The sequence below is a fragment of the Lynx rufus genome, unplaced genomic scaffold, assembly GCF_022079265.1.
Source record: "Lynx rufus isolate CCGP_SWC_20201006 ecotype Redwood Valley unplaced genomic scaffold, mLynRuf1.p SCAF_7, whole genome shotgun sequence".
Classification (NCBI taxonomy): domain Eukaryota; kingdom Metazoa; phylum Chordata; class Mammalia; order Carnivora; family Felidae; genus Lynx; species Lynx rufus.
Window position 1 is genome coordinate 42,234,738 of NW_025814889.1, and position 8,971 is coordinate 42,243,708.

Below are 8,971 nucleotides of genomic sequence, written 5' to 3' on the forward strand. Positions count from 1 at the left end.
CATATACACAGTTCAAAAGAAACATATGTTGAACATTCAAACATGAATAATGAAGCTCCAAAAGGTTCTCGATTATTTCCCAACAATTACTCCCTTAATGGTTTGTTTATATTTAGAATATGAAAAATTCCCACCAGTTGCATTTAAACACAATAATTTGATGGTCCCTTAAGGACATGCTTAGTCTGTTAGGTAAGTCTTTACTGGACTCATAGTCTAAATACTTTGTGTGTGTGTGTGTGTGTGTGTGCGCGCGCGCGTGCACCTGCATCCCTCCTCCTTGATTCCTATCCGTGAAATTCACACATCCTTATATGGCAAACTCCTGCTGCTTTGTAACTTTCCTCTCTGTAGGATTTCCTTGTTCTTTTCCTAGGTAGTCACTTACGTTACTCTTTTAAGTTCCCATTTGAGCTTTGCGCAGTGGCAGTATCGTAGCCAGTGAGGTTTATCCGAGGCGCGATTATTACTAAGTTCCCATTTGAGGCACTCTGTCCTCTTTTGTACTCCCACGATCTCTCCCTTTCAAATAGGTCATATTCCTGTTAGTTCATAACACATCTGGAATTTATTCTATTCCGCTTCCTCACCTCTTTCTTTACTACTCTGGACCCACAAAAACTTGATTTACCAGTGAGGGTAACTTGTTTCCTTCCTGCTCCCTCTCGAGCCTTAGACTGTCCCATATTCTTGTCTCTCAATGAGACAGATGACAATGAGTTGACCTTATCCTATATTGATGCTCCCCATCTTAGTCCTGCCTTCTGGAAATACTGTTATGGTTAAATGAGGCAATTATTATAAAGTGCTTACCACATTGACCAAGACAAATTAGATAAACATTCAAGTGTAGCTTTGTTTGTGTGCATGGAGTGAGCTGGAGAAGATCGAGCTGAATCTGAGCATTTAATGTCATTGATACTCCAGTTTTGTTTTATGTCCACGTTACACATTGGGTTTAAGGCCCTATGGTTAAATTGTTAAAAAAGAAAAAGGGTACTTCTCTAGGGGAAGGGTTTAAAACTCACTTTTGCAATGTCAACGAAAAACATCATCTGAAAATTTTAAAAATTTGAATATTTTGCTACCTCTCTTTCCTCTTTACCTTGTTGCATATTTGGTTTCCAAAACAAAAATTTCATTTTATTTCTTTATATATTTTTTAAAGTTTTATTTATTTTATTCACTAATCTCTGCACCCAACATGTGGCTCAAACTTACAACCCCGAGATCAAGAGTCCATGTTATTCCAACTGAGCCAGCCAGACACCCTGAAGATAAAAATTTTAGAATCATGTTATTATTATTGCTCTTATAAACACTAATTTTTCCTTAGGTTTTCCATTTCTCTTTCAAGGATTATTTATTTCATTCACATAGTTTTATAACTCTAGTGAGAGCAATTATTTAGACTTAATTCCCATGTTTAACTGGTTTTATTGTTTTTAATAATTCATTTAATTTTTTTCTACCTTCTTTAAATTTTTTTTATTTTTTTATTGTGGTACAATGTATATAACATGAGGTGTACCATTTTAATGATTTTTAAATGCATAATTCAGTATATAGTTCAACTAAGGACTTTAGTGTTATGTACCTGTCATCACTATCTATTTCCAAAACTTTTTCATCGTTCCAAACAGAAACTCTGTACTATTTAAGCAATGGCTCCCAGCACTCCCCTGCCCCAGTCCCTTGTAACCTGTATTCTACTTTCTGTCTCTGTAAATTTGCCTGGTCTAGGTACCTCATATAAGTGAAATCAAGCAATATTGTTCACTTATATCTGGCTTACTTCTCTTAACATGATGCTTTCAAGGTTCATCCTTATCACAACTTCCTTTCTATGACTGAATACTATTCCAGTGTATTTATATACTACATTGTTTTGACTTACAAGTTTTTTATTTTAGTATTTCATTTGAAAGAGCATATCATTGGGTTTAACTTTATCTGTACTTAATTTAAAGACATCGTATCCTCTTATTCATACATCAAATTTGTATTTTCGTATGTCAATCAAAGAGCTAGAGGTATTTCATCATTATGTTTCCCACCAAGTACTGGTTTTATCTTGTTTATGTCACCACCTTTGGCTATAGCTTTGTGCATTTATTTGAATATGTTAATCAGATTCCTTTTTTGCATTTAAATGTGTAGAAACTAGAACATTTCATAATACTACTGTTAAGATATGTAAATTTCATAAAATTATAATGAAGATATACACATTAATTGTACTGAAATAATGATACCCTACACTCAGTTGGACATTTGTTGCAATTAAACCACTTGATTCTGTTTGTGGGAAAGAAAATAGTTAATTTAAAGGGATTATCCCCCTTTCCCCATTTTCCCTGTGTCTTCCTTGAGAACTCACTTTAAATAAGAGATGAGGAGAAGTGGTAACCCTCTTGCAACTATGAGGGCTAGGTCAAGAAAATGGCAGAAATTCAAATTAAATGTTCTCACACTACTGAACTACTACATAATTCTGGATTTGTCCATTTCTACAGGTCCTATTATATAAAAATTAAATGTTCTTATTAAAAAAGAAAGTGAGATAGTAGGCTATCATGAGAATAAAGACCACATTTCCTCATTATTGTATACACAGTACCTAGCAATAGAAGATGGCAAACAAGTGTTTGCTGACAGAATGAATATAAACAAAATGCTTAACATATGTTATAAAAGACTATGTCAAACAAGTAAATTATAATTATGAATTTATGAAGCTATAACATGTAAACTGCACCTTGAAGTTTTGTATTTATTTATTTGTTTTTAAATGTTTATTTATTTATTTTTTTAATGTTTTTATTTATTTTTGAGAGAGAGAGGCAGAGCATGAGCAAGGGAGGGGCAGAGAGAAAGGGAGACACAGAATCTGAAGCAGGCTCCAGGCTCCGAGCTGTCAGCACAGAGCCCGACGCGGGGCTCGAACTCACTGACCGCGAGATCATGACCTGAGCCGAAGTCGGCCGCTTAACCGACTGAGCCACCCAGGTGCCCCACATGTTTATTTATTTTAAGAGAGAGAGAGAGACAGAGCATGATCAAGGTAGGGGCAGAGAGAGAGGGAGACACAGAATCTGAAGCAGGCTCCAGGTTCCTTGCTGAGCTGTCAGCATAGAGTGCAATGCGGGGCTTGAATTCATGAGCAGTGAGGTCATGAGCTGAGCCAAAGTTGGACACTTAACCGACTGAGCCACCCCAAATGCCCCTCATTTTCACTACTTCAGTAGAGTTTTTTATTTACTAACAATGAGCTTTCTAGAAAGAAATTTAAAAAACAATTCCATTTACATTAACACCAAATAGACTAAAATGCTAAGGAATAAACTCAACGGTGGTGGTGAAAGACATATACACCTAAAATTATAAAACTTTGATGAAACAATTTGAATAGTCACAAATAAATGAAAAGACATCCTCTGTTCATGAATTGGAAGATTAGCACTGTTAAAATGTCCATAGTACCCAAAGTCATCTATAGATTCAATACAATGCCTATCAAAATTCCAATGACAATTTTTACAGAAATGACAACAAAATCTTAAAATTCATTTAGGACCAAAAAGACTCCAAGTAGCCATACCATATTGAGAAAGAAGAACAAAGCTGAGGGCCTCATTCTCTCTGATTTCAAAATATGTTACAAAGCTACAATAATCAAAACAGTATGATACTGAAAAATAGACACACAGAGCAATAGAACAGAGTAAAGAGCACAGAAATGAATCAACACATTTACAGTCAACTGATCTTTGACAAGGATGCCAAGAATACACATGGAAAACTCTTCAACTAATGGTGTTGGGAAAACTAGACATCCATGTGCAAAAGAATGAGATTGAACCCTATTTTACACCACTTTCAAAAATTAACTCAAAATGGATTAAAAATTTAAGCGTAAGACCTAAACCATAAAAACTTCTGGAAGAAAGCAGAGAAAAAAATCTTGACTTTGGCCTTGGCAATATGACCAAAACCATAGAGAACAAAATAAAAAATGGACACGTGGGATTACATTGAACTAAAAAGCTTCTGCACAAAATGAAAAGGCAACCGACAGAATGAGAGAAAATACTTGCAAGGCATATATCTGATAGAGTTATATATGTAAAATAGAGAGACAGCTCTTATAACTCAAGAGATTTCATATAATCAAAGGAATTGAATAAACATTTTCAAAAAAAAAACCCATACAAGTGGCTGAGAGGTATATGAAAAGGTTCTCAACATTACCTATCATCAGAAAAATGTAAATGAAAACCATAATGATCACTTCATACCTGTAGAGTGGCTATTATCAAAAAACAAAAGATGAAAAGTGTTGATATGGAGGAGAGGGAACATTGTACACTGTTGGTGGGAATATAAATTGATGTGGCCACTATGAAAAACAATGTAAAGTCAGTTAGGCGTCTGACTCTTGGTTTCAGCTCAGGTCATGATCTTATGGTTTGTGAGATCAAGCCCCAGGTCAGCGCAGGCCTGCTTGGGATTTTCTCCCTCTTTCCTTCTCTCTGTACCTCCCTCCTCTCAAAATAAATCGATAAACTTTTTTTTTAATTAAAAATAGAATTATCATATGATCCATTAATCTCACTTCTGGAAATATACCCAAAGGAAATGAAGCAACCTAAATATCCACTGACAAATGAATGGATAAAGAAAATGTGGTATATTCATACAGTATAATATTATCCAACCTTAAATAAAGAAAATCCTATAGTAAATAATATTGTGTTAAGGGAAGATGTTAAGTGTCCTTATCACAAGAAATAAAAGAGGATGAAGAAAAACTTTTGGAGGGAATGGATAGATTTATAGCATAGGTTGTAGTGATTTTATGGGTATACGGAGTGGTGCTTTTATGGATATGGACTTATCTCCAACTCATTGAGTTGTATACACTAAATATGTACAACTTTTTGTATGTCAGTTATACCTCAATAAAATGGTTTTCACAAAGAAAAACAATAGATAAAATTAATGAAACAAAAATTTGTTTCCTTGAGAATATCAACAAAATTAAATGTTTAGCTAGACTTAAAAAAAGAGAGAAGACCCAAATTACTAAAATTAGAAAGAAAAGTAAGGGGGAAACTGGGTGGCTCAGCTGGTGAAGTGTCCAACTCTTGATTTCGGCTCAAGTCACGATCTCACAGTTCATGACATCTCTGACAGCTCTGTGCTGACAGTGTGCAAACTGCTTGGGATTCTCTCTCCCTCTCTCTCTGCCCCTCCCCTGCTCTCTCTCTCTCTTTCTCAAAGTAAACAAATAGACATTAAAAAAAGGAAATAAAAATAGGAATATTACTAATGACCTGATGGGAATAAAACTAATTAAAATAGAGTGCCATGAACAACTGTACTCTAGCAAATTATATAACCTAGATAAAATAGACAAAGTTCTAGAAACACACAAACCAAAAAAAAAAAAAAAAACAAAAAACTGACTAAAAAACAAACAGAAAATTTGAATATATTTATAACAAGTTAAGAGATTTAATCAATAATCAAAACTTGTCAACAAATAAAAGAGCCAAGACCAGATGGCTTCATTGGTGGATTCTATCAAACGTTTAAAGAAGAATTAACACCATCTGTAGACTAACATCTCTTATGAATATAGATGCAAAAGTCCTTTGTAAAACACTAGCAGATTGAGTCTGATAGCATATTAAAAGTATTATGCATTATGACCAAGTGGTGTTTATTCCAGGAATGTAAGTGTGGTTCAAAATAAGAAAGTAAATCAATGTAATAGAGCACATCGTATGGGAGGTATTACATTAACAGACTATATTTATGATTATGTCTTGGATGTCTGCTTTCACCCTTTCTATTCAGCATTTTACTAGAATTTCCAGCGAGAACAATTAATTAATAAAAAGGAAATAAAGACATCTAATTCAGAAACAAAAGAGTGAAACTACCTCTATTTTCAGATAACATGATTTTATATGTAGAAAATCTTAATGAATACACCAAAATAAAACCCACCTATTTCAGCTAATAAAAAAATTTGTAATGCTGCAGGATACAAAATCAGCCCACAAACATCAGACATACAGATGGCAAACAGACATGTAAAGATGCTTAACATCACTGATCATCAGGGAAATACAAATCAAGGCTACAATGGGATATCACCTCACACCTGTCAGAATGGCCAAAATAAAAAACACAAGAAACAACAAGTGTTGGTGAGGATATAGAGAAAAGGAAACCTTTGTGCACTGTTGGTGGGAATGCAGACTGGTGCAGCCACTGTGAAAAACACTATGGAGGTTCCTTGAAAAATTAAAAATAGAACTACCCTATGATCCAGTAATTCCACTATTGGGTCTTTACCCAAAAGAATACAAAAACACTAATTTCAAAAGATACATGCACTCCTATGTTTATTGCAGCATTATTTACAATAGCCAAATTCTGGAAAAAGCCCAAAAGCCCATTGAATGATGAACGGATAAAGAAGAGGTGTTATATACATACAGTGGAATGTTACTCAGCCATAAAAAAAAGAATGAAATCTTGCCATTCGCAACAACATGGATGAATCTAGTGGGTATAATAGTAAGTGAAATAAGTCAGTCAGAGAAAGACAAATAACCATATGATTTTACTCATATATGGAATTTAAGACACAAACAAGCAAAGGAGAAAAAAGAGAGAGAAAAGCAAACCAAGAAACAGACCATAAAGAACAAACTGAGGGTTGATGGAAACTGGTGGGGGGGAGATGGGCTAGATGGGTGATGTATGTAGGTGTTGCATCACTAAATTTTACACCTGAAATTAAATTACAGTGAAACATTACAGTGTATGTTAAATATTACACTGTATGTTAACTATACATATGTATTTATATGTGTATGTATATATCCCTCTATGTATGTATATGTGTATCTCTATATATGTATTTATATATTTATATATATATAAAGAAGATGTGGTGTATATATGTGTATACGTATGTGTATATATATATGTATATGTGTATCTCTCTCTCTCTATATATATATATATATGAATGGATAAAGAAGATGCATACATACATATACATATGTATACACCACATCTTCTTTATCCATTCATCAACTAACTGGAATCTAAATAAAAAATTTTTTAAAATCTGTTGAATTTCTCTATATTAATGGTGAAAAAATCCAAAAACAAAATTAAGAAACAATCCCATTTACATAGCATCAAAGGAATGATTTCTGCAGTCTCCTATAAAAAGAGATCTATTATCACTTAATCCTAAATTTAATAATTTTCTATAACTTTTCTCTGTGTCTTGAGAAAGTGAAAAAAAAAAGCCATAAACAGGGCTTCTGTTTCTTCTTATTAGTTTATTGAGGAACTTCACCAAACATCTATAATTGAAACAGTCTAGGTCTTTGAAACTTAATGATTACCATAAAGAAATATACCAGAGACTATTTATTTATTTATTTATTTTACCAGAGACAACTTTAAAATATGTGGTAGAATAAAGGGAAAAGAGAGGGCTTGAGATGAGAACACAGAGAAACAGTAGCTTACTTTCTGTTATTGCTATTGAGACAAATTCCCAAAATGAGGCAGTGATCAACGGTGGGAGAAGGAGGATATAAAACTGTCATGCCAAAATGCAGGGATTATCTCCTTGTTTTTCATTGAGAAGCTTCTTTTTTTTTTTTATTGATATTTTTTAAAAATTTATTTTTGAGGGAGAGAGAGACAGGGTGTGAGCAGGGAGGGGCAGAGAGAGAGAGACACAGAATCTGAAGCAGGGCTCCAGTCTCTCAACTGTCAGCACGGAGCCCGACATGGGACTCGAACCCATGAACCGTGTGATCATGACCTAAGCCAAAGTCGGATGCTTAACTGACTGAGCCATCCAGGTGCCCCATCCCTGGGAAGCTTCTGTATGATTCCAATACAGCAGAAAAATGTTGCTGACCTCCATTTGCATAAAAACTCCTTTTGCACAAAAACTTTCAGAATGACAAGGAAAGTATTTCCTAATACTTTCTCAATACTAAACTCAATAGACCAGATTCGTATACAATTCTTGGAGAGAGATAACATACAGAATAATATGAAATAAGTATATCAACCCTCCAAATGCATATTTAATACCATACATAATACTATTGAGACATATGAGTTGTAGCTCCAAGAATACTTCAAATTTGGCACAGGAAGAAATCCAAGGGCAATTGGCAGGGTAATAACATTCATGTCCTAAAGTCAGATTCACAAATAGAAATTCTAGGAAGCCCAAAAGACTTTAACAGGAAAATTATTGCAGGGCCAAAAAGCACAAAGTGTCTGAAGAAAATAAATATTACGAGAGAGAGACAATAAACACAGCAAATGAAACATCTTATACCTAAGGAAACATTTTTAGAAAATGTACAAGGTGTATAAAATAACTAAAAGTGAGATATTCAAAGAGACATTAAAGGATATTTCATTAATTTAAAAAACCCCATAGGAGCACCTGGGTGGCTCAGTGGGTGTAGTGAAACAGTTCTGCCTCTTGATTTTCGTGGTGGTTACACAACTATATGCTTTTGTAAACACTTGCAGAAGTACAGCCTAAAAGCGAGAGGATTTTACTGTATTATACCTTAGTACAAGACATTTAAAAAATTTTTTTTATGTTTACCTATTTTTGAGAGAGAGAGACAGAGCAAGAGCCGGGGAGAGGCAGAGAGAGAGGGAAACACAGAATCCGAAGTAGGCTGTAGGCTCTGAGCTGTCAGCATAGAGCCCAAGGCGGGGCTCAAATTCACAAACTGTAAGATCGTGACCTGAGCCAAAGTTGGATGCTTAACCGACTGAGCCACTCAGGTGCCCCCAAGATATTTTTTAAATGGTAAAACAATAAAGTTTTCAGTAGAAAACAACATTTTCATGGTATTGGTGTAAGTTGTTACTTAAATAGGACACACACATCACTAAC

The 8,971-nt window shown here is 34.4% G+C and overlaps 1 pseudogene; it reads left to right on the top strand.

The window, feature by feature from the left end:
* Positions 1–412: 412 nt before the first annotated feature.
* LOC124502719 (uncharacterized) lies at positions 413–566 on the top strand (annotated as a pseudogene).
* The last annotated feature ends 8,405 nt before the right edge of the window (positions 567–8,971 follow it).